General features: G+C 38.2%; 1 protein-coding gene across 3 annotated transcripts in view; it reads left to right on the forward strand.

The window, feature by feature from the left end:
- The window catches only part of PEAK1 (pseudopodium enriched atypical kinase 1), a 270,601-nt gene that overhangs the window by 36,183 nt on the left and 208,277 nt on the right, over positions 1-26,141 (forward strand). For all 3 annotated transcript variants that reach the window (XM_049852705.1, XM_049852706.1, XM_049852707.1), the window contains exon 2: positions 22,408-22,463. The gene's annotated coding sequence lies outside the window, so the exon portion shown is untranslated. The remainder of the gene's footprint in view (positions 1-22,407; positions 22,464-26,141) is intronic.

A 26,141-nucleotide genomic window follows, 5' to 3' on the forward strand; every position in this document is an offset into this window, starting at 1 on the left:
CCCAGATTGAGTCTTCAGGATCATTTAATAACATTTCAGATGTGTCTTGATTTATTTGCTTTCCAGTTTTCTGGGTCCAAGGAGAACTGGCAATGTGATGTTTGAAAGAATTTATTTCAACAAAGAAGTATGCAATGGTTTTGGCATTCCAAAAACCACTAGGACATAAAATGTTATTGTTATAAATTTACATTTACATATTGTTATAAAATTACAAAAATGTATTAGAACGTCAGCACAGGGAGAGATTTTGTTATTTTTCAATAACTTTAAAATGTAACAAATAGCAAACTGTAATTAAGCCCTGCATACTATAACCCTAATTAAACATGACTTGTAACATTGTACATAATAGCTGGAAATAGCAAGATTCTTCAAAAACAATTCCTCTGCATCATTTCATTTAGCCTTTGCTTATGACTTACACTGTACATATATGCCAAAGAAATGCAGATCATCTTTTAATAGTTTGCTAAAGAAGTGAAATGCTTCATAAAACTGTTACGCATCTGACATTCTCACAAGTGAAATAGGAAATACAGATTATGCTTGCTTAATTTTTATGAGGTGCAGCGTTGCCATACAGAATCAGTGCAGTCCTTAGAAGCTTATAGTTTTAGAAAAAATGACAGATAGGCAAGTTTTCCTTCCTAAATCCATGGTTCAAATTACAGTCTAGTTGTTTGGTGTAATGGGGAGAGGCCACTGCCTTTGGTTCCACTTGCCCAATCTCAGGCATTGTGGTGCTAAAAAAAATATAGCACGTACAGTCTGTATGCATAGAAGCTTAGTAGGTTTACTAGGTAAAATAAAAAAGTTGGACTGTAAGGTGGTTTTTTAAATCAGCAGGTGATAAAAGTAGTTGAGATGTGGGAAGCTATTCCAAGTATTCACAAGAGAAGTGAAAGAGTTATAAATAATATTTTTTGTTAAGGGCATGATTTCTTTAAAAAAATTTTTAAAAAGGCAGTTGATAGTTCTTGTAGCAAATCCTTAAAAAAAAATTCCTTTACAAATGGCTTTGTGAAGGATGCCTGTGTCTTTTAAAATGAAAATTGGGTTTATGCTATAAGGTATCCTGATTGTGTTGGGATTTCTGTATATCAAAAACAACTCTCAAAATTTTTCATTAAAAAAAAAGCTGATTAAATATTATTATTCAATTCATAAAAACAGTAGAGACAGAAAGATTAGTCCTTGAGATATATTATATATTGTGGGATGCAGAGCAATTGAAAATATTTCCAGAAAGAGACTGCCAGGAATAAGGGAGGGTATCATTTTCGATGTAAGGCCTTTTGGGGCACAGTATGAGCAGGAGATTTATCCCAGGAAGGTGTATTCTGAAGGACTTTGTTTTCAGTAGTCACGAACCTCAAGAGCACATACTATTTACCTGAGAAGGAATTTAGAGAAAGACCAATCCATTTCCCTTTCTTCCCATTTTTTCACTTTTCACTGTTTTTAGTCAAGTCATTTTCTTGCTCATCACACATTAGTTGTGTGCCTTTGTTAGGAGCACTGGCCTTTTTCCAACCTAATTTGTGTAGTAACTTTTTATATATCAATTTATTCATGCTCAGTTATTTGAAAGAGAGGTATTCAAGACACCTGACTTTTTTAATCAACAGTAAATTTTCTTATCTCCTGGATTTGTTACAGGTGTTCACAAAAGGTAGAGAAAGGTTATTTTTCAATGCTTTTCTTGTCGTCGAATTCCCATTTATTTTTATCATCCCATGTATTTTAACTTATGTCTGTCCTGACTGAATCTCATTTTTTTTTTTGTTTATAATGACCATGGATCTTAATTCTTATATTTGATTTTCTGTGATGAATGTCTGTATCCCATTAGAGCTTTTTTAAATAGAATATTAAAAAGGCATAAAAATTACTAGTGTTCTCTTATTTGATTTTCCCCCTCTTCAGCATCCTACTGCTTTTGCATCTCTTTAGTAATTTTTTAAATCATGTTGGTGCAGAGGTTAAGCGCTCAGCTGCTAACCAAGAGGTCAGCAGTTCAAACCCACCAGCTGTTCTGTAGGAGAAAGATGACATTGCTTCCGTAAAGACTCACAGCCTTCAAAACCCTATAGGCCAGTTCTACTCTGTCCTGTACAATCCCTGTGAGTCAGAATCAACTCAGCAGCAACGGGTCTGGTTTTTAATGTATTATTTAGATCAAGGAAGGTAGAATTTTGTGACAGCTTTTAAGATGACTAGCAACATCCTTGATACCCCAAATCAGGACCAGAAATATAATTACTAAGTTATATTGTTTTTCTTAGACATTCAGATGGTCACATCCCGTTGGGATAGTGAACCATAATCTTTATTCATTTAGAACATCTAATACACAGTGGAACTTCAACACTAAGTTGGCTTACTTTAATTACATTGAGACCATCTGGTCAGGTAGTGGAGTGTAGTGACCAGCACAGGGGCTGGAGGATTGGTCGACTATGGGTTTGAATCTTAGATTCCTCTTGACAGTTGACCTTGGCAAGGTTGTTTCTGGCATCGATTTCACCAGTTAAGGATGATGCTATCTGCCATGTAAAGTGGTTATGAAAATGAATAATCTATGTAAAGCACGTTGAGTTCCTCAGGTACAGTATGCAGGTAGCTCAATAAATGTGTACTTACTGTTACTATTACCTATTCATTGTATACCTTTTCTATTTGAATTTATATGGCAGTGCTAATAAAATAGCCAAGTTAATTTACTAATTGTTTCAAATTAAGATTAAACCAAAAGCCAAAAACCAAACCTGTTGCCATTGAGTTGATTCCAACTCATAGCGACCCTAGAGGACAGAATAGAATTGCCTCATATGGTTTCCAAGGAGTGGCTGGTAGATTTGAACTGCTGGCCATTTGATTAGCAGCAATAGCTCTTAACCACTGCTCCAGCAGGACTCCAAATTAAGATTACCGAATCAAACCCATTGCCATCGAGTAGATTTCGACTCATAGCGACCCTATAAGACAGGGTAGAACTGCCCATAGAGTTTCCAAGGAGCACTTGGTAGATTCGAACTGCTGACCTTTTGCTTAGCAGCCATAGCTCTTAACCACTACCAGATTAGGGGGATTTTAAAAGCTTTTAATTTTTCTCCTGTCTTTTAAGTTTCTAACTTAATAACTACCGAAAAACTGAGCTGATCTTCCTTGATTTTTTTTTTTTTTTTAAACTGTAGTGCTTTAGGTGAAAGTTTACATGGCGAATTAATTTTCTAATCAATGATTCTTACACTAATTGTTCTGGGACATTGCTTGTGATCCTCACAGTGTGTCAGCACTTTCCCCATTTCATCCCTGGGCTCCCCGTTTCCCTTAATCTGTTTTCACTGTCCCTCCCTGCCTGCTCCTCTTTGTTTTTGGGCAGATGTAGCCTTGTTGGTCTTGTATAGTTGATTGTTCTAAGGAGCACATTCTTCACAGGTGTTACTACTTATTTTATATCCCCGTCTATTTGGCTGAAAGGTGGCCTCCTAGAGTATCTTTGGTTTCAATTAGAAGGTTGTTTCAGGGCAGTAGTCTCAGGGGTTCCTCCAGTCTCTTTCAGACCAGTAAGTTTTTTTTTTTTTTTTTAACCCATTCTAACTGAGACCTTCTGTTGGGATCCTGATCAGAATAGTTGCTGGTGATAGCCAGGCACCATCTAGTTCTTCTGGTCTCAGTTTAGGGAAGGCTGTGGTTCATTTGGACCATTGGTCCTTTGGACTAATTGCTTCCTTGAGTCTTCAGTTTTCTTAGTTCTCCTTTGCTCTAGGCTAGAAGAGATCAATAGGTGGCTGTTCCCAAGCTTTTAAGAACCTGGATGGTACTCACCAGGATAGGATGTAGAACACTGTCTTTATGAACTGTATTTTGCCAATTGACCTAGATGTCCCCTGAGTGATTTTTTCTTAATAAACACACGATGCTTCTTGTTTGAGACTTTGTCACCTTCTAGCATTTTTCCTTTGCATAGTACATAGTACAGCATTGTTTTACTAAAGGTTGATGTTAGATTAATGGCACAGTGTTGTTGAAATTAGATAATTAAGCTTCTCTTGTCAAAAATGTTGGCAGTATTCTTCCTTTCCATCTTTAATTTTAATACCTTAATCCTATAGCTCTTTGAAATTCCCTACATCATGACTGAAAGATGCTTTTTCTACTGGAAAGTAAGTAGCTAAAATGATTGATATATTAATTGTAGTTCAAAATTCTTGTTACTGAAGCTGCGTATTCCTCTTTCTTTTAGCTACATACCTGCTCCCTTATGTATTTTTTTTTAAGGATTCTGTAGCCACTTTAGTAGTGTTTTGAAAGCTTTTAATGTGGTGTATATTTTATTAATGACTTTCCAAATAATTATCGTGTATTATTGAACATTAATTATTAAATCATAAAGATGATAACTTGAAATCTGATTTTACTTAGTAAATTTCTGTGATGAGAAAATTCTGTCATGGTGTTCCACTTAAAATTAATATACCAAGTAAAACTAATTAAAAGTATCTGAAGCCCCTAGCGAAATCTGTAATTAGACATGCCGTTCATAATTAACTTACTTTTCTCATTCTTGCCTTTTCCCTCCATTTAAATTAATCACTCATGTTCTTCCTTTGTGATGCCTGTGTTCCTGTCCAAGACACAGTAGAGTTCAGTGACCTCTGTTTGTGGTATTGTTATGGAGACTATGGTTTTATAAGAACTTTGTTTAGGGGTAAAAACTTGAAAAATCTTGAATCATATGCTCTATAAAGAATCACACGGAAGATTTTTGCTCTCATTATCAAATTAAGCATTTATTTTATCAAATGCTGAAGACAAGCATAGGAAATAGGAAGTCTTGACTGGTTTTCCTGTCTTGTACTTAGGAACTTGGATTTTTTCTTGGTGATCTGATTATTGTCTGCATAGTTTGACAGTATACCCGTTGGCTTGGAATCACTTAATGAGCTGATATTAATGAATTCATTATTTTAACAAAGAATTAAAAGGTTCATTAGGGTTTACTACAGGAGCCCTGCTGAGACAATGGTTAAGAGCTTGGCTGCTAACCAAAAGGTCAGTGGTCCTAACCTACCAGTGGGAAAAAAGACCTGGCAATCTGGTTCCATTAAAGATTACAACCTAGGAAACCCTGTAGGGCAGTTCTGCTCTCTCATATAGGGTCGCTATGAGTCGAAAATGACTTGACAGCACAAACAATATCAAAGACTTATTACGTGCTAGGCAGTGTCCTAGGCTTTGGGTACAAAGAGGCAGGGGTGATATCCAGAGTACTTACCAGTTAGCGCAACAAGACGTCAGCCAATCAAGATGGCTGTAGTGGTAGATCAGGGTCTTGAGAGACCCCTCCATCCGTTATGCTGTGTTAGGTTTCTTGTTTTAGTTGGTGGGTTATGGTGGAGGTGGGGGGAGCTGGACCATCAGCAGGCACCTTAGGGCTGGTGGAGTTTGGGGCAGTGGCTGTTTACCAGAACTACATCACAGAAGTATTTCACTACTTCCGTACAGCCTTTACAGCTGTACGGGTGTGTACCAGCTGAATATTGTCATTAAGCACTGTCAAGTTGGTCCCAACTCATAGCCTGTAGGACAGTGTAGAACTGCCCCACAGGCTTCTGATTCTGAGGCTGAAATTTCTATGGGACTAGATCACCAGGTCTTTTCTCCCTCAGAGCTATTTGGTGAGTTCAAAACACTGACCTTTTGGTTAGCAGCCAACCTTTTTTTTTTTTTTTTTAATTTTTATTGTGCTTCAAGTGGGTTGTGGTTTTTTTTTTAAGTGGAAGTTTACAAATCAAGTCAGACTCTCATATAAAAATTTATAAACACCTTGCTATATACTCCTAATTGCCCTACCCCTAATGAGACAGCACATTCCTTCCCTCTGCTGTCCCTTTTCGTGTCCATTTGGCCAGCTCCTGATCCCCTCTACCCTCTCATCTCCCCTTCAGAAGCAACCAGGCTCTTAAGTGTTGTGCCACCAGGGCTCCTTAGCTGAATGTTAACTCTGCCAAAAGGTGTCAGTCACTGCCCTCAGAGAGTTCGTGGTTCTCTGACTGTGAGAGTCAGGGTTATAATCCAGTTCAAGAAGTATTTAGTGGAAGTGTGTTTAAGGTATGTAGGGGAATTATTGTATGAGTCTTTTTAGGAAAACCAGGTAAGACTTCTATTATGAATAGAATTTTGCCAGCCAGTCACGTTTGAGGAAGAGATTCCAACCAAGCAGAAGGGAGAATAGTATTTGCAAAGGCAAAGGGGCATGAGAGACGGTAAGTGGAGCCAGGGCTTAACAGAGAGGAGAGGTGTAGAAGATGAAGATCTCTTTCTCTGACCCTAGGTTTTAAATTTAGATAAATATATATTTGGACCACATATGAATTGTTGAAATTGCTCCATTTTTGGTTAGAGAACTACTAGATTGCCTGATATTTAATTTCTTCAACTATATTTAAATTGGAGCCCCGGTGGTACAGTGGTTAAGTGTTTGGCTGCTAACCAAAAGGTTGGCAGCTTGAATCCACCAGCTGTTCCTTGGAAACTCTGTGGGGCAGTTCTACCCTATTCTGAAGGGTCGCTGTGAGTCGGAAGCAACTCTATGGCAATGGGTTTGGTTTAGGTATAATTATTTTAGACACTTATTTTTGTCAGCTGTATCTAAATTGTTTTAGGCATAGAAAAAGAAGGAAGAATAGGAATTTTTTTTTATAGCCCAGGTCTATACTAAACAATGATAGGGCAAGGGTGCAATGAAAACCTCTTTCTAAATTCACTCAGTGGCCTCTAATGAGCAAACATAGATTCAGACAGACTGAGGTTGGTAGTTTTTTTCTTTTAAATGATACAACGCTGTTGCCCATGAGGCTTTTTGGCTGACATCATGAAACTAGCTTAATGGCTATGGAGACCTACAAATTCAAATGTGCAGAAAATGCAGTAAATTAGTGACCTGTCAGCTTCCTGTTGCCTGTCATCTTTTATCTGAATAGCAGCTTTTGTTTCTAGACTGCCAGGAGCAAGTATGTGGACCCCTTCAAGGTTGTATTTGTACATGCTTGAATAATTCAATTCAGAGGCGTCTAAATATAACAAATCAACAACAGTGTAATGAAGCATCATCTTCTACTTGTGTAACTTAGGGAACACATCTATGGAGTTCTCTCATTTCTGAGAGCTCTTGAAATATGTCAAACATTTGTAGTAGTGTAAAATCTGATTTTATTGCCAGAGTTGATGATTCACACCTTTGAAATATAATGAAGTCATATGGACAGCAGAGAAAACGTTCTGTCTATGGCCGTTTAGCTCAGCGAATGGTTTGGAAGCACCATCTACGTGCTAGGAATTGTATGGAATATCAAACTATGTGATTTGCTGTGTATTTTTTTTAATCCCTCCAGCTGTTTAGTAAAAGTGATTATCTTGGTGGGGTGTGTGTGTTGGGGGAGGGGGAGTAGGGGTTGTTACAATAAAAATCAGGACAAGGTTTGAATTACCTGTCAGCAGATAATTTGCTTCAAATATGGTTTGAAAATAATGTTTTTTTTGATGGCTTAATTTTTACCACAATTTCAATTAATATTGCGTATCTTCTCTGTTTCCTATTACTCTAAATAACTAGAAAGGAGGAGTATTTTCAGTGAAATGGATATGCTATTCCAATGTTATTAATTTAACAAGTAAAGTTGGAGAAGAGTGCACTTACTCAACTGTAAAAACCAGTCGCCATCAAGTCAACTCTTACTCCTGCCGACCCATGCGTGTCAGAGTAGAGCTGTGCTCCGTAGGTTTTCAGTGGCTGATTTTTCTGGAGTAAATCACCAGGCCTTTCTTATATGGCATCTCTGGGTAGACTTGAACCTCCAACCTTTATGTTAACAGTCAAGCTTGTTAACCATCTGCACCACCCAGGGACACCTACTCTACTGTATCTCTCTTATTCCAGGAGAGGTAAGTGAGCCAATGTCTTGACATTGTCATGACATGATGGGGATGAAATGGTCATAGAGGTTCCTTTTCGTTCTAATAAACTATGACCCCGTGGCACACTTTTAAATCTCTGGGTTAAAGCCACCACTAAGACTTGTTTCATCCATTTATGAAGTTCAGGGGTTGTTAACTTTTTTTTTTTTTAAATAATTTTATTGTGCTTTAAGTGAAAGTTTACAAATCAAGTCAGTCTCTCACACAAAAAGCCGTATACACCCTGCTACACGCTCCCAATTACTCTCACCCCAATGAGACAGCCTGCTCTCTTCCTCTACTCTCTCTTTTCATGTCCCTTTCACCAGCCTCTAACCCCCTCCACCCTCTCACCTGCCCCCCCCAGGCAGGTGATGCCAACATAGTCTCAAGTGTCCACCTGATCCAAGAAGCTCACTCCTCACCAGCATCCCTCTCTAACCCATTGTCCAGTCCAATCCATGTCTGAAGAGTTGGCTTCGGGAATGGTTCCTGTCCTGGGCCTACAGAAGGTCTGGGGGCCATGACTACCGGGGTCCTTCCAGTCTCAGTCAGACCATTAAGTCTGGTCTTATGAGAATTTGGGGTCTGCATCCCACTGGTCTCCTGCTTCCTTAGGGGTTCTCAGTTGTGTTCCCTGTCAGGGTAGTCATCGGTTATAGCCAGGCACCATCTAATTCTTCTGGTCTCAGGATGATGTAGTCGCTGGTTCGTGTGGCCCTTTCTGTCTTTTGGGCTCGTAATCACCTTGTGTCCTTGGTGTTCTTCATTTTCCTTTGATCCAGGTGGGTTGAGACCCATTGATGCATCTTAGATGGCTGCTTGCTAGCATTTAAGACCCCAGGTGCCACTCTTCAAAGTGGGATACAGAATGTTTTCTTAATAGATTTTATTATGCCAATTGAACTAGATGTCGCCTGAAACCGTGGTCCCCAGACCCTTGCCCCTGCTACGCTGGCCTTCGAAGCATTCAGTTTATTCAGGAAACTTCTTTGTTTTTGGTTTACTCTGATTGTGCTGACCTCCCCTGTACTGTGTGCTGTCTTTCCCTTCACCTAGTTATCTACTATCTAATTAGTGAATGCCCCTCTCCCACCCACCTTCCCTCCCCCCTCTTGTAACCACAAAAGAATGTTTTCTTCTCAGTTTAAACTATTTCTCAAGTTCTTATAATAGTGGTCTTATACAATATTTGTCCTTTTGCAACTGACTAATTTCACTCAGCATAATGCCTTCCAGGTTCCTCCATGTTATGAAATGTTTCACAGATTCCTCACTGTTCTTTATCGATGCATAGTATTCCATTGTGTGAATATACCATAACTTATTTATCCATCCATCCATTGATGGGCACCTTGGTGGCTTCCATCTTTTTGCTATTGTAAACAGTGCTGCAGTAAACATGGGTGTGCATATATCTGTTCGTGTAAAGGCTCTTATTTTATTTCTCTAGGATATATTCCAAGGAGTGGGATTGCTGGATCGTATGGTAGTTCTATTTCTAGCTTTTTAAGGAAGCGCCACATCGATTTCCAAAGTGATTGTACCATGTGACATTCCCACCAGCAGTGTAGAAGTGTTCCAATCTCTCCACAGCCTCTCCAACATTTATTCTTTTGTGTTTTTTGGATTAATGCCAGCCTTGTTGGAGTGAGATGAAATCTCATTGTAGTTTTGATCTGCATTTCTCTAATGGTTAATGATCGTGAACATTTCCTCATATATCTGTTAGCTGCCTGAATGTTGTCTTCAGTGAAGTGTCTATTCATATCTTTTGCCCATTTTTTAATTGGGTTATTTGTCTTGTTGCAATTGAGTTTTTGCAGTATCATGTAGATTTTAGAGATCAGGCGCTGATCAGAAATATCATAGCTAAAAACCTTTTCCCAGTCTGTAGGTAATCTTTTTACTCTTTTGGTGAAGTCTTTGGATGCGCAGAAGTGTTTGATTTTTAGGAGCTCCCAGTTATCTAGTTTTTCTTCTACGTTCTTTATAATGTTTTCTGTACTGTTTATGCCACGTGTTAGGGCTCCTAACGTTGTCCCTATTTTTTCTTCCATGATCTTTATTGTTTTAGATTTTATATTTAGGTCTTTGATCCATTTTGAGTTAGTTTTTGTGCATGGAGTGAGGTATGGGTCTTGTTTCATTTTTTTGCAGATGGATATCCAGTTATGCCAGCACCATTTGTTAAAAAGACTGTCTTTTCCCCATTTAACTGTTTTGGGGCCTTTGTCAAATATCAGCTGCTCATATGTGGATGGATTTATGTCTGGATTCTCAATTCTGTTCCATTGGTCCATGTATCTGTTATTGCACCAGTACCAGGCTGTTTTGACTACGGTGGCGGTAAATAGGTTCTAAAATCAGGTAAAGTAAGGCTTCCTACTTTGTTCTTCTTTTTCAGTAATGCCTTATTTATCGGGGGCCTCTTTCCCTTCCATATGAAATTGGTGATTTGCTTCTCCATCCCATTAAAGAATGTCGTTGGGATTTGGATCGGAATTGCATTAAATGTATAGATCGGTTTTGGTAGAATGGACATTTTTATAATGTTAAGTCTTCCTATCCATGAGCAAGGTATGTTCTTCCACTTATGTAAGTCTCTTTTGGTTTCTTGCAGAAGTGTACTGTAGTTTTCTTTGTATAAGTCTTTTACATCTCCGGTAAGATTTATTCCTAAGTACCTTATCTTCTTGGGGGCTACTGTAAATGGCATTGATTTGGTGATTTCCTCTTCGATGTTCTTTTTGTTGGTGTAGAGCAATCCAACTGATTTTTGTATGTTTATCTTGTATCTGGACACTCTGCTGAACTCTTCTTTTAGTTTCAGTAGTTTTCTGGATGATTCCTTAGGGTTTTCTGTGTATAAAATCATGTCATGTGCAAATAGAGATACTTTGACTTCTTCCTTGCCAATCTGGATGCCCTTTATTTCTTTATCTAGCCTAATTGCTCTGGCTAGGACTTCTAGCACAATGTTGAATAAAAGTGGTGATAAAGGGCATCCTTGTCTGGTTCCTGATCTGAATGGGAATGTTGTCAGGCTCTCTCCGTTTAGGGTGATGTTGGTTGTTGGCTTTGTATAAAAAATATGTTGAGAAATTTTCTTTCTATTCCTATTTTGGTGAGAGTTTTTATCATGAATGGGTGTTGAACTTTGTCAAATGCCTTTTCTGCATCAATTGATAAAATCATGTGATTCTTGTCGTTTGTTTTATTTATGTGGTGGATTGCATTAATTGTTTTTCTAATGTTGAACCATCTCTGCATACCTGGTATGAATCCCACTTGGTCATGGTGAATTATGTTTTTGATATGTTGTTGAATTCTCTTGGTTAGAATTTTGTTGAGGATTTTTGCATCTACATTCATGAGGGATATACGTCTATAATTTTCTTTTCTTGTGGTGTCTTTACCTGATTTTGGTATCAGGGATATGGTGGCTTCATAGAATGAGTTTGGTAGTATTCTGTCCTTTTCTATGCTCTGAAATACCTTTAGTAGTAGTGGTGTTAACTCTTCTCTGAAAGTTTGGTAGAACTCTGCAGTGAAGCCATCCGGACCAGGGCTTTTTTTTGTTGGGAGTTTTTTGATTACCTTTTCAATCTCTTCTTTTGTAAAGGGTCTATTTATTTGTTCTACCTCTGTTTGTATTAGTTTAGGTAGGTAGTGTGTTTCTAGGAATTCATCCATTTCTTCTAGGTTTTCAAATTTGAGTATAGTTTTTCATAGTAATCTGATATGTTTCTTTTAATTTTAGTTGGGTCTGTCGTAATATATATCCCCTCTTATTTCTTATTCGGGTTATTTGCTTTCCTCTCTTGTTTTTCTTTTTTCAGTTTGGCCAGTGGTTTATTAATTTTGTTGATTTTTTTCAAAAAACCAGCTTTTGGTCTTGTTAATTCTTTCAGTTGTTTTTCTGTTTCATTTAGTTCAGCTCTAATTTTTATTATTTGTTTTCTTCTGGTGACTGTGGGTTTCTTTTGTTGCTCTCTTTCTATTTGTTCAAGTTGTAGGGATAATTATTTGATTTTGGCCATTTCTTCTTTTTGGATGTGTGCATTTATTGATATAAATTGGCCTTTGAGCACTGCTTTTGCTGTGTCCGAAAGGTTCTGATAGGAAGTGTTTTCATTCTCATTGGATTCTCTGAATTTCCTTATTCCATCCTTAATGTCTTCTATAATCCAGTCTTTTTTGAGCAGAGTGTTGTTCAGTTTCCAAGTGTTTGATTTCTTTTCCCTGCTTTTCCTGTTATTGATTTCCACTTTTATGGCCTTATGGTCAGAGAAGATGCTTTGCATTATTTCAGTGTTTTGGATTCTGCTAAGGCTTGCTTTATGACCTAATATGTGGTCTATTCTAGAGAATGTTCCATTTGCACTAGAAAAGAAAGTATACTTGGTTGCTGTTGGGTGGAGTGTTCTGTATATGTCTATGAGGTGAAGTTGGTTGATTGTGGCGTTTAGATCTTCTGTGCCTTTATTGAGCTTCTTTCTGCATGTCGTGTCCTTCACTGAAAGTGGTGTGTTGAAGTCTCCTACTATTATTGTGGAGCTGTGTATCTCACTTTTCAATGCTGATAGAGTTTGTTTTATGTATCTTGCAGCCCTGTCACTGGGTGCATAAATATTTAATATGGTTATATCTTCTTGGTGTATTGTCCCTTTAATCATTATATAGTGTCCTTCCTTATCCTTTTTGATGGATTTAACTTTAAAGTCTATTTTGTCAGAAATTAATATTGCCACTCCTGCTCTTCTTTGATTGTTGTTTGTTTGATATACTTTTTTCCATCCTTTGGGTTTTAGTTTGTTTGTGTCTCTAAGTCTAAGGTGTGTTTCTTGTTGGCAGCATATAGACGGATCTTGTTTTTTAATCCATTCTGTCACTCTCTGTCTCTTTATTGGTGCATTTAGTCTATTTACATTCAGGGTAATTATGGATAGGTTTTTAAAATATGTTTTATGCATTTCATGCTGTCATTTTGGTGTCTTTTTTTGTGTGTTGACAGTTTCTTTTTCCCACTTGATTTCATGTGCTGTGTAGATTTTCTTTATATATTGTCCTTTCCTCACATTTGTTGTTGTTGATTTTTTTTCTGCTGAGTCTGTATTTTCCCTTGTATTTTATTTTGATGAGTAGGACAGTTTATCTCCTTTGTGGTTACCTTATTATTTACTCTTATTTTTCTAAGTTTATAACTAACTTTTATTTCTTTGTATCGCTGTATCTTCCTCTCTATATGGAAGGTGTATGATTACATTTCTTAGTCCCTCTTTATTATTTTAATATTGTCTTCTTTTACATAATAACATCGCGGTTACCCTGTGTTGGGCTTTTTTTTTTAATATTGAATTTTTTTTTTTTTTTTTTTTTTATTTCCCTGTCTGGGTTGACTTCTGGTTCCTCTGCCCAGTGTTCTAGTCTTGGGTAGATACCTGATATTATTTATTTTCTAACCAAAAAACTCCCTTTAGTATTTCTTGTAGTTTTGGTTTGGTTTTTATGAATTCCCTCAACTTGTGTTTATCTGGAAATGTCTTAATTTCACCTTCGTATTTAAGAGACAGTTTTGATGGATATATGATTCTTGGCAGGCTATGTTCTTCCTTTAATTTTTTTAAATATGTCATGCTATTGCCTTCTGGCCTGAATGGTTTCTGCTGAGTAGTCCGAGCTTACTCTTATTGGCTCTCCCTTGTAGGTGACTTTTCTTTTATCCCTTGCTGCTCTTATAATTGTCTCCTTATCTTTGGTTTTGGTAAGTTTGATTATAATATGTCTTGGTGACTTTCTTTGAAGATCGATGAGCATCTTGGATAGATATCTTCTCATCTTTCACAGTATCAGGGAAGTTTTCTGCTAACAAATCCTCGACAATTTTCTCTGTATTTTCTGTTATCCCTCCCTGTTCTGGTACTTCAGTCACTCGTAGGTCATTTCTCTTGATAGAGTCCTACGTGATTCTTAAGGGTTCTTCATTTTTTAAAGTTCTTTTATCTGATTTTTCTTCAAATATATTACTGCCAAGTGATTTATCTTTGAGTTCAGAAATTCTAGCTTCTACTTGCTCAATTCTGCTCCTCTGACTTTCTATCAAGTTATCTATTTATGTAATTTTATTGTTAATCTACTGAATTTATGATTGCTGTCTGTCTATGGATTTTTTCAGCTTATTAAACTTTTCATTATGTTCCTGAATAATCTTTCTGAGTTCTTCAGTTGCTTTATCTGTGTGTTCCTTGGCTTGTTCTGCATATTGCCTCATTTCCTTCTTGATGTCTTGAAGGGTTCTGTATATTAAACTTTTGTATTCTGCATCTGGTAATTCCAGGAATGCACTTTCATCTAAAAGATCCCTGGATTCTTTGTTTTGAGAGCCTGTTGAGGTGATCATGGCCTGTTTCTTTATGTGACTTGATATTGACTGTTGTCTCTGAGCCATGTATAAGTTATTGTATTAGTTTATGCTTGCTTACTGTGTCGTAGCTGCTTGCTTTGTTTTGTTTTGTTATACCCCTATGGGTTGCTTGAGTGAGCTAGCTTGATTATTTTCGCCTTTGGAGCTCTGGTGTCCTGTCCCTAGCTAGCTAGAGCTGTTATCAGGTATATCAGTGTAGGAGTCCATTAAGTTTTCCTGTATGAATTCAGCTCAGGTTTCCAGGTAGCTGATATCAAGTGTGTGGTACAGGCTCTGTCCTACAGTCTTAGAGGGGCAGGGGTGATTGGCGTATATACCTGTATCTGATTGCAGCAGGGGGTCACGCTCTGAACAAGGCAGGGGGCTGAGAACCGACCCACAAGTCTTTCTGAGGAAAACGCGTCTCTGTTCCCTAGAGCATGCTGGTGGGTAGGCTCTGCAGGGGAACCATGGACACCCAAAGATTTTGTTGTAAGGACTGGGAGGTACCAGTTATCCCTGGGCCCCTGTCGCGGGTAGCCGGGTGACCCAAGTGGAGCCACCAGTCCTCAGGTCCCTGTTGTGGGTAGGTAAGGACCTTGTTTAATAGGCAGAGCAATGTCAAACGTCAAATACTACCTCTCCACCGCACCACTGAAATGGTTGGAGTTTGCCAGCAAGGACCTATTCTCCCGAAATAGGCCCACACAGGTCCATGCAGAAGGGAAAGGCGCTCAAGGTCCACGGATGGTTGATGCCTGGATAGGAGCAGCTTCTGTCCTGAGCTCCCCCAGTTAATGGAGCTAGCAAATTATCTTTTCCCCCCTGTTGCAAATTTTTTCCTTCCCCAAGGCCAGGAGGATGGCTCCAGGTGCTCACCAGGGTCTATCTCAGGCCTCAAGCTGGGTTGGGGGTGGGAGGGGCACGATAAAATGTGCGCAAGTACTTAGCTTTTGCTGAGAGCACCCTTCTCCTTAGTTTCCGGAGGTGTGAGTGGGCTGTGTGGCTGCTGTTTCTCCCTGAGGAAACTGAGTTCTCCTCAGGTCCCGGAGGTGTGAGTGGGATGTGTGGCTGGCTGCTTCTCCCTGAGGAAACTGCGGCCTAATGCTAGTGCCAGCCCGCTGCCTGCTGCAGCGGCTCCAGAATGGTACCTGAGGGCTTCCCGCGATTCAGGTCCGGCAACTCCTCTCTGCTTCTGAACAGTCTCTTCCTTCCCCTGCCCCTTAGTTCGTTGTCTAAGCTTGCCTTTGATGCTCAGGGCTCCCAGCTTGTCACAAATATACTCGTTTCACTTGTGTTTTCAGGCCTTTGTTGTAAAGAGGGCTCGACGGAAGCGTCTGTCTATTCTGCCATCTTGGGCTCCGCCTCCGGTTGTTAACTTTTCTTGTAAAGGGCCAGATAATAAATATTTTAATCTTTGTGGCCACATATTCTCTGTGTTGCATATTTTCTGTTTTGTGTCATGATTTTTTGTTTGTTTATTTGATTGTTTTAAAATGTTTTGAAAATATGAACACCATTCTTAGTTCAAGGGCCTGACAAAAATAGGCCATGGCCAGGATTTGGCCCCCACGCTGAAGTTTGCTGATCCCCAATTTGTTGATTGGGCTGTTTATAACTGAATTTAAGATGTCTATAATTTAGAAACCAAGGCAAGCTTGTTGATGTTGTTTTCCCATCTATCTGTTTTTTCATTGATTAAGATTATATTTCTATCTCAGTGGCAAGTAAATAATATTTACTGAGAACTCTCCATTCTTTTTCCTGCAGTTTTGAAAATTTTTTTCAGATTATGCCCTTTATTTCTAAGTGCCATGAATACTCATTGATGTGTGTAGGAAATATATTTTACTTATTTTTACCAGCTGTACCCCGATTAACACACATTGTTCTAGCATTTCATAAAGGCTATAAGAATATGTGGTGTACTTTATTTGTATTATATTGTAAACTATGAAAAGTTTTATACTTTTTGGATACTACATGTGATGAGTCCAAAGGCAGACTTGAGAGAGCAACATATTATATAGTTGTAGGTAGATATCCCCATGCGTCTGTCAGTTTGTTGTACTGTGGTGTCTTCCGTGTTGCTGTGATGCTGGAAGTTGTACCACTGATACTTCAAATACCAGCAGGGTCACACTGAACAGGTTTCAGTGGAGCTTCTAAGCTAAGACAGACTAGAAGGAAGGACCTGGAGGTCTACTTCTGAAAAAATTGGCCAGTTAAAACCTTATGAATAGCAGCGGAATGTTGTCTGATATAGTGCCAGAAGATGAGCCCTTCAGATTGGAAGGCACTCAAAATACGACTGGGGAAGAGCTGCCTTCTCAGAGTAGAGTCGACCTTAAGCATGTGGTTGGAGTCAAGCTTCAGGACCTTCATTTGCTGAGGTGGCATGACTCAAAACGAAAAGAAACACCTGCAGACATCCACTAATAATCTGAATGTGGAATGTATGATGTATGAATCTAGGAAAATTGAGAGTGGTCCAAAATGAAATGGAACACATAATGATCAATATCCCAGGCATTAGTAAGTTGAAATGGGCTGGTATTGACCCTTTCGAATCAGACAATTATACGGCCAACTGTGCTGGAAATGATAAATTGAAGGAGTGGTGTTGTGTTCATCATCAAGAAGAACATTTCAAGATCTCTCCTGAAGTATGATGCTGTCAGTGATAGATAATATCCATATGCCTACAGGAAGACCAATTAATATGACTATTATTCACATTTACACACCAACCACTAATTCCAAAGATGAGGAAATTGAAGATTTTTACCTACTTCTGCAGTCCAAAATTAAACATGCAGTCAAGATGCATTGATAATTACTGGTGATTGGAATGTGAAAGTTAGAAACAAAGAAGAAGAATCAGAAGTTGGAAAATATGGTGTTAGTGATAGAAACAATGCCTGAATTCGCACGATAGAATTTTGCAGGACCAATGACTTCATTGCAAATACCTTTTCAACAACATAAATGGTGACTATACACATAGACCTCGCCAGATGCAATACGCAGGAATCAAATCGACTACATCTATGGAAAGAGACGATGGAAAAGCTCAATATCATCAGTCAGAACAGACTATCAATTGCTCATATGCAAGTTCAAGTTGAAGCTGAAGAATATTAGAGCAAATCCTTGAGAGCCAAAATACAACCTTGAGTATATCCCACCTGAATTTAGAGACCGTCTCAAGAATAGATAGGACACATGAACACTAATAACCAAAGACCAGATGAGTCATGGAATGATGTTCAGGACATCATACATGCAGAAAGCAAGAGGTCATTAAAAAGACAGGAAAGAAAGAAAAGACCAAAATGGATGTCAGAAGAGACTCTGAAACTTGCTCTTGAGCACAGAGTAGTTAAAGGGAACGGAAGAAATGATGAAGTAAAAGAGCTGAACAGAAGGTTTCAAAGGGCAGCTGAGGAAGACAAGGTAAAGTATTATAATGATATATGCAAAGACCCAGAAGAACGTTCTCAGCATTTCTGAAGTGGAAAGAACAAGAAAAAATTCAAGCCTCGTAGTATTGAAGGATTCTATGGGAAGAATACTGAACAATGCAGGAAGCATCAGAAGAACTTGGAAGGAATACACAGAGTCACTGTACCAAAAAGAATTGGTTGATGTTCAGCCATGTCAGGAGGTAGCATATGATCAAGAACCGATGGTACCCAAAAAAGTCCAAGCTGCACTGAAGGGAATGGTAAAAAACAAGGCCCCAGGAATTGACTGAATACCAATTGAGATGTGTTTCAACAAACAGGTGGAGTGCTGGTGGTGCTCACTTGTCTTTGTCAAGAAATTTGGAAGACGGTTTCCTGGCCAACTGATTGGAAGAGATCCCTGTTTGTGCCTGTTCCACAGAAAGGTGATCCAACAGAATGTGGAAATTATTGAACAATATCAGTAATGTTGCACAAAGTAAAATGTTGCCAAAGATAATTCAAAAGCAGTTGTAGCAGTACATTGACAAGGAACTGACAGAAGTTCAACCCAGATTCAGAAGAGGACATGGAACCAAGGATATCATTTACTGATGTCAGATGGATCTTGGCTGAAAGCAGAGAATACCAGAAAAATTTTTACCTGTGTTTTATTGACTATTTAATGGCATTCGACTGTGTGGACTATAACAAATTATGGATAACACAGGGAAGAATGGGGAATTCCAGAACACTTAATTGTGCTCATGAGGAACCTGTACATAGATCAAGCAGTAGCTGTTTGAACAGAACAAGGGCATACTCTGTAGTTTAAAGTCAGGGAAGGTGTATGTCAGGAATGTATCCTTTCACCATACTTATTCAATCTGTATGTTGTGCAAATAAACCAAGAAGAATGGGACACCGGGATTGGAGGAAGACTCATTAACAACCTGTGATACGCAGATGACACAACCTTGTTTGCTGAAAGTGAAGAGGACTTGAAACACTTACTGATGAAGATCAAAGACTCCAGCCTTCAGTATGGATTACACCTCAACATAAGGAAAACAAAAATTCTCACAACTGGACCAATAAGCAACGTCATGATAAACGGAGAAAAGATTGAAGTTGTCAAGAATTTCACTTAACTTGGATCCACAGTCAATGACTGTGGAAACAGTAGTCAAGAAATCAAAGGGTAAATCTGCTGCAAAAGACCTCATCAAAATGTTGAAATGCAACGATAGCTTTTTGAGAACTAAGGTGTGGCTGACCCAAGCCATGGTATTTTCAGTCGCCTCATATGCATGCAAACGCTAGACAATGAATAAGGAAGACTAAAGAAAAATTGTTTTGGCAACGAATATTGAATATACCATGGACTTCCAGAAGAATGAACAAATCTGTGTTGAAAGAAGTGAGACACAATGCTCTTTAGAAGCAAAGATGGTGAGACTTTGTCTTACATGCTTTGGACATGCTGTCAGGAGGGAGCTGTCCCTGGAGAAGGACATCATGGTTGGTAAAGTAGAGGGTCAGCGAAAAAGAGGAAGGCCCTCAACGAGATGGAGTGACGAACAGTGACTGCAACAATGGGTTTAAGCATAACAATGATTGTGAGGATGATGCAGTGTTTCGTTCTTTTGTACATAGTGTCACTGTGAGTTGGAACTGACTCTGTAGCACCTAACAACAACCAGTAAACATAGTGATTTAATCTGAAGGCTCAGTGGTTTAAAATCATTTCTGGATTAGACTCTCCTATTTGTTTTCTCTAGTTTTTTGCTTCACATGTATACCCCACAATAAAGTATCTGAAATTCTCTGTCTTGAGAAGTTAGTGCATTTATTTGATGTTTAACTCCTGTCCCCCATGTCTTGAATTGCCATGCTAACTGTTGAAGCAAATATTTCCTGTGTTTATGTCCTACTTCATTGATTACAGCTTGTTCGTTATATGCATCTGACTTTTCTATTTAGTTAATCTAACATTTCTTACACCTCTCTTTCTTTAGTGCCCTGTCTTCAGTCACATTTTTCCCTTCCTGCTTTCATTTATATTTAATACAATTTCTCAGAGTTTTAAGTGCTTTAGCTATTTTTGAGCAAAGCAAATGCCTTTAATCCTTTAATTTAGTAAATAAACACCCAAAACTCATGACATTTTTTAATTGAATAGGTATCAATGTACATAATCTTAGAAACACATTCACATGCTGTAGTAAATTCAGAATACGTGGTGCATATTCAGTATTAAACATTGTGGAAATTTTAAACTTATTTTCAGAAAGATTAGGTAAACAAATAAACATTAATGCACAAATTCTTTTTTTATTAAATAATTTTTATTGTGCTTTAAGTGAAAGTTTACAAATCAAGTCAGTCTCTCACACAAAAACCCATATACACCTTGCTACACACTCCCAGTTACTCTCCCCCTAATGAGACAGCCTGCTCTCTCCCTCTACTCTCTCTTTTCGTGTCCTTTTCGTCAGCTTCTAACCCCCTCCACCCTCTCATCTCCCCTCCAGGCAGGAGATTACACACTCCCAGTTACTCTCCCCCTAATGAGACAGCCTGCTCTCTCCCTCTACTCTCTCTTTTCGTGTCCTTTTCGTCAGCTTCTAACCCCCTCCACCCTCTCATCTCCCCTCCAGGCAGGAGATGCCAACATAGTCTCAAGTGTCCACCTGATCCAAGAAGCTCACTCCTCACCAGCATCCCTCTCCAACCCATTGTCCAGTCCAATCCATGTCTGAAGAGTTGGCTTCGGAAATGGTTCCTGTCCTGGGCCAACAGAAGGTCTGGGGGCCATGACCACTGGGGGTGGGGTCCTCCCAGTCTCAGTCAGACTATTAAGTCTGGTCTTATGAGAATTTGGGGTTTGTATCCCACTGGTCTCCTGCTCCCTCAGGGGTTCTCAGTTGTGTTCCCTGTCAGGGCAGTCATCGGTTGTAGCCAGGCACCATCTAGTTCTTCTGGTCTCAGGATGATGTAGTCACTGGTTCATGTGGCCCTTTCTGTCTCTTGGGCTCGTAATCACCTTGTGTCCTTGGTGTTCTTCATTTTCCTTTGATCCAGGTGGGTTGAGACCAATTGATGCATCTTAGATGTCAATGCACAAATTCTTATAAATAGTCATGAACAGCCTGTGTAAAGATTATGAGCAAACAGATGTGGCTTACAGATAATTGTCGATGCATACATATTCACTGGTTACAGTAATTGCTTGAAAGGGATGCCCACCTGAAGCTTAGGGAAGCACACCAACTTCCTTCTGCCACTTACAAGGCTGTTTGCATATGGAGGCATACAATAAATATCAAATGAGTAAATTAATAAAATTTCAGACTGATCCGAACTTTTGAACTCTGATCCTCAACAAAATATTGTTAAATAAAACATAAAAATGTATACTTACTTGGAGCATTTTGAAAACACATAACATGGAAAAATTAAAATTACCTATAAGCTTTATGCAAATGAAAGTACCATTAACACTTTATATATTTCTAGGCTTTTTCTATGCAAACGTATATATTTTACTGTAATTCAAATTGTTTATTATATGAGCATTTTGGTCTGTCATTTAGCATCTTTGTTTCACCTTAAATCAACTTTCGTAAAATATAATTTAAGTATAATAAAAATGTACCTATTTTAAGCGTACAGTTTGATGAGTTTTGACAGATACAAACACGTCCCCACAACAACTGATCTGTCACCATAGTTTTGCTTGTTGTAGACCCGCGTGTAAATGGAATCACATGGTATGTTTTTGGTGTCTGGGCTTCTTTCTCTCGGTATAATATTTTTGAGATTTATCCATGTTGTGTGTTTCTGTGATTTGTTCCTTTTTACTGCTAAACAGTACTCCACTGTACGGATATACCTCAATTTGTTTATCCATCTGCTGTTGGACATTTGAGTTGTTTTCAGTTTTTGGTTATGAATAAGTCTAAGGGCATTCATATGTAAGTCTTCGTTGGATGCATTTATTGCGGCAAAATATATATAACAAAACATTTGCCATTTCAACTATTTTTAGTGTACAATTCAGTAACATTAATTACATTTACCATGTTGTACAACCGTCACTGCTATCCATTTCCAGATTTTTTCACCGCCCTTAATAGAAACTCAGTGCTCTTTCAGCAATAATCTCGCCTTTGCTCACCCGTCTGCCCATGGTAACAGCTAATAAGCTTTTGTCTCTATGCATTTGCCTGTTCTATGTATTTCATATAAGTGGGGTCACACAATATTTGTTCTTTCGTTTCTGCCCACCGGTTGAGAGTCCCTCAGGGTCAGTATATTTTTTCCTCGTATTTCTTGGTGTACATGTGGGGAGGGTCGGAAATTTAGATCTGCTCAAGCCACCATCTTTCCAGAATCCCATATAGTGTATGTTTTGATAATCCACCCTAGATTCTTATTTCTCGACACATTCTCAAGATTTCTAAAGAACAACTTGAAGGTAAACGTTTAAGGGGTTAAACAATCAAATTATGGCTCTCCTGTTGAGAGAATTAAATTCCCTACTCAGATTTAATTGTATTGACCATGCCTTTGTCTTTTCCAATTCAGGTATCTGCCTCAACTGGATCTTATGCTGAAGACATTTCTTTGTGGGTTCGTCTAAGGTGAGCTGTTTTATGAATGCATTTGTCCTTTTAAATATATTTTATAATTGAACAGTTTCTGAAAAAAATAAGACATGACCAAATGTCCTTTCCTCTGAGGGTTTTAATTGGAAGCACATAGTATTTTTTATACGGCTGTATATATATCATGCTTACTTTCAGTTTTTGGAACATTTAATTGAAAGAAATTAAGCTGGTTCTAGCTATATAATAGTTTTGAATGAATTTTACCATTGTTTTCCATACTCAAAGATGGAGTTCACGCTGCTGTTCTCTGACACACAGTTGAGAAAGATACTGGCATTTTAATTTGGTATTCCTGAAGGCAAATCCTCAGTTAAGCCACAGATTAAAACAAATAACTATTTTTAGGCCAGTTATTAAGAATTTTCTACCACTGTGTTTTCTTAAATTTGATTACTCTCTGTACTTCCTTCTGTTTGGTGGGTATCTCCTTTTCTTAGTTAACTTGGCCCAATTCCCCTTCATCTTTTTTTTTTTTTTTAAAGGACCATTGTAACTCTCTCATCTGGTCTTTCTCTACCTTGAGACCAGCTACTGTCTAAGCCCAAACACTGTCACCAAAGTGTTTTTTCCTAAAAGATAAATGTCATCATGTCTGTTCCCTACTCAGAATCCTTCAGTATCTCTACATTGCTTAAAGAATATTTTAGAAATGCCTTTCCAGAACAGTGTAATCTGCTATTTACCTATTTTTTCATCTCACTAAGTACTCTAGTTATGTTACCAGCTAACATTTTTTTTTAAAACAGCTTTATTGAAATAATTCACATATGATAAAATTCCCCCATTTATAGTATACGGTTCAGTGGGTTTTATTATAATTAACAGAGTGTTGAAATCGTTACCACAATCTAAGAACATGTTTGTCACTCCAAAAAGACACTGGTCTTCCTTAACAGTCACTACCCATTGCTCCCTCTGTTCAATCCCTGGCAACCATTAATCTACATTCTTTCTCCCTAGATTTGCATATTCTGTACATTTTATATAAATGGAGTCACATAATATGTGGTCTTTTGTGACTGTCTTCCTTGAACATTTAGCGTGTTTCAAGGTTCATCAGTACTTTATTCCTTTTTGTGGCTGAATGATATTCAGTAGTATGGATATACTGCATTTTGTTCATTCATCAATTGATAGACACTTGGGTTGTATCTAATTTTTGTCTTTTATGAATTATTCTCCTGCAGACATTCATGCGTAAGTTTTTTGTGTAGACTACATGTTTTCATTTTTCAGGAGTATATACCTAGGAGTGAAATTTCTGGGCCATATGGTAACTACATGTTTAACATTTTGAGGAACTGCCAGACTGTTTTCCAAAGAGGCTGTACCATTTTACATTCCTACCAGCAATGTATGAAGGTTCCAGTTTCTTCACATGCTTGCCAATGACAGTTGATTTTTGTGTATCGATCTTGTATCTTGCAACCTTACTGAACTCATTTTTTAGTTCTAACAGTTTTTAGTGAATTCCTTAAGACTTTCTAGATATAAGATCATGTCATCTGTGAATAGAGATAGTTTTACTTCTAGCTTTTCAATCTAAATGTCTTTTGTTTCCTTGTCGTGCGTAATTACCCTGGCTTTAACCTCCAGTACAGTGTTGAAAAGAAGTGGCAGGCATGGACATCCTTGTCTCATTCCTGATCTTAAGCGGAAAGCTTTCAGTTTTCCAGCATGATGTTTGCTTTATATTTTTTGTAGCTGCCCTTTTTAGTTTGTTGAGTGTTTTTGTCATGAAAAAATATGAATTAACATTTATTGAAACATTTCTATGTATACCAGGCCCTATGCTAAGTGCTTTATTCAGTGTTCCATTTAATCTTCACAGCAGTCCTACGAGATAGAGGTTGTTATTTTATTCTCATTGAGCTGGTAAGTGGTAGAATCAGATTGTTTGATTTCAAAACTTGTGTGCTCAGTCATTATCCTTTATATTCCCTACGTAAACCATGCTGTTTTATAGTTGTGCCTTTGTATATGCTAGTTTCCTCCTCTTAGCATGCTCCCTCTCTCTCCCCATATAGAGTTGATCACAAAGCCATCACAATGTCTTATATGTATTGCTCCTATATTACTTTCCCACTGTGTTGTGATTGTTCACATGATTTCTCTTGTTTTAGAATCTGTGATTTCTGAAGTCAGGGACTTTGCCATGTTCACCTTCGAATCCCCAGTGCCTAGTGGAGAGCCAGGAGAGAAAGTTATCACAGAAACCAAGGGATTAGAGAGTTTCAAGAACACTGGCAGTGGTCAGCAGTGTCAGCTGCTGCAGAGAAAGCAAGTAAAATAAGGCTGACATTTGGTTTGCTCATTTAGTGACCTCAGAAAGAGCATTTATATATATATACTATTATTATTATTTTTAACATTTTATTACATTTTTGATGAAAGTTTACACAGCAAGTTAGGTTTCCATTTCACAATTTCCACACAGATTATTCAGTGACATTAGTTACATTTATCACAATGTGTCAACATTCTCTTTAAATGTGTTCTGGTTGTTCCTTTTCCAGCACTCTAGTTTCCCTGCCCCCTTATCTTCTCATCTTGCTTTTGAGAAATTTATTAATATTTGAAACCTGGAAAATTTGGTCAAAATAAGTTTGGGGAATGCAAAAAGAGTGTTTTTTAAGTAGCAGTAGGGGCAGAAGCCAGATTGTGGTTAGGCTGAGCAGTGAACTGGAGATTAGGAAGAGACTGCCATGGAGTATAGAGCACTCTTGTGAGAAGTTCAGCTGTGAAGGGAAAGAATGTGTTTAGGGTGCTAGATAGAAGGGAACGTAAGGCACTTTTTTTTAATATAGGAGAGGCTTGGGCATGCCTGTATACAGAAGTGAGGAGAGGAGGAACCAGTAAAAGCAAGGTTGTAGAAGTAGAGGGGAGGAATAACTCATAGAGAACAGGCTCCTTGCAGAGATGGGAAATTGCATACAGAACACAAAATTTGTACGGAATGACTGGCTTATTCTGAGGGAAGGCGATGCCCATGCGTGTGGCCAGAGATAAACTTATAGATGTGAGTTAGAAAATAAAGGGAGTTTCCCTTTTCTGTGAAGTAGAAGGCAGGGGTCATTGACATTTGTGGATGTTGTGTTTGGGGATATTGGGAGGAGCCAACAGGAATGAGAGAGGGGATTTGAGGAAAGTGGTGAAAGTTTCTAATGACTCCTGTGGGGCATAGGAGAGGTTGCTTATCAGAAACACAAAAGGCTTTTGAAGGCCTCTCCCTGTCCCGTAGCGAACAAATTAATATACGTATATCCTAAAACTGGGTTGTCTTTAAAACATAAAGATGTCTTAAATATTTGGAAGTAATATCCTTAGTTATTATGCTCAATTTATTTCTGAAATTGAGTGATAAAAATCATGTTTCTAGGTATTTGCTCTTTTGAGCAGTGCTACAGTAAGTATTCCTTTGTATGACTTTTGAACTCCATGTGCAGAAGATTCTCTTGGGTGTATATCTATCTATCTATGAATGGAATGACTAGGTCACTGGGTAGTGAACATTAAACTTAAAGAGATGTTACATAATTTATTTCCAAAGTGATTGCGCCACTTCACCTTTCTACCAGCAACGTGTAAGAGATCCTGTTGATTTACAAGCTCTCCAATACTTGGTATTTTCAGACTTTTAAATTTTGCCAG

Source organism: Elephas maximus, chromosome 13, assembly GCF_024166365.1.
Source record: "Elephas maximus indicus isolate mEleMax1 chromosome 13, mEleMax1 primary haplotype, whole genome shotgun sequence".
Taxonomy (NCBI): domain Eukaryota; kingdom Metazoa; phylum Chordata; class Mammalia; order Proboscidea; family Elephantidae; genus Elephas; species Elephas maximus.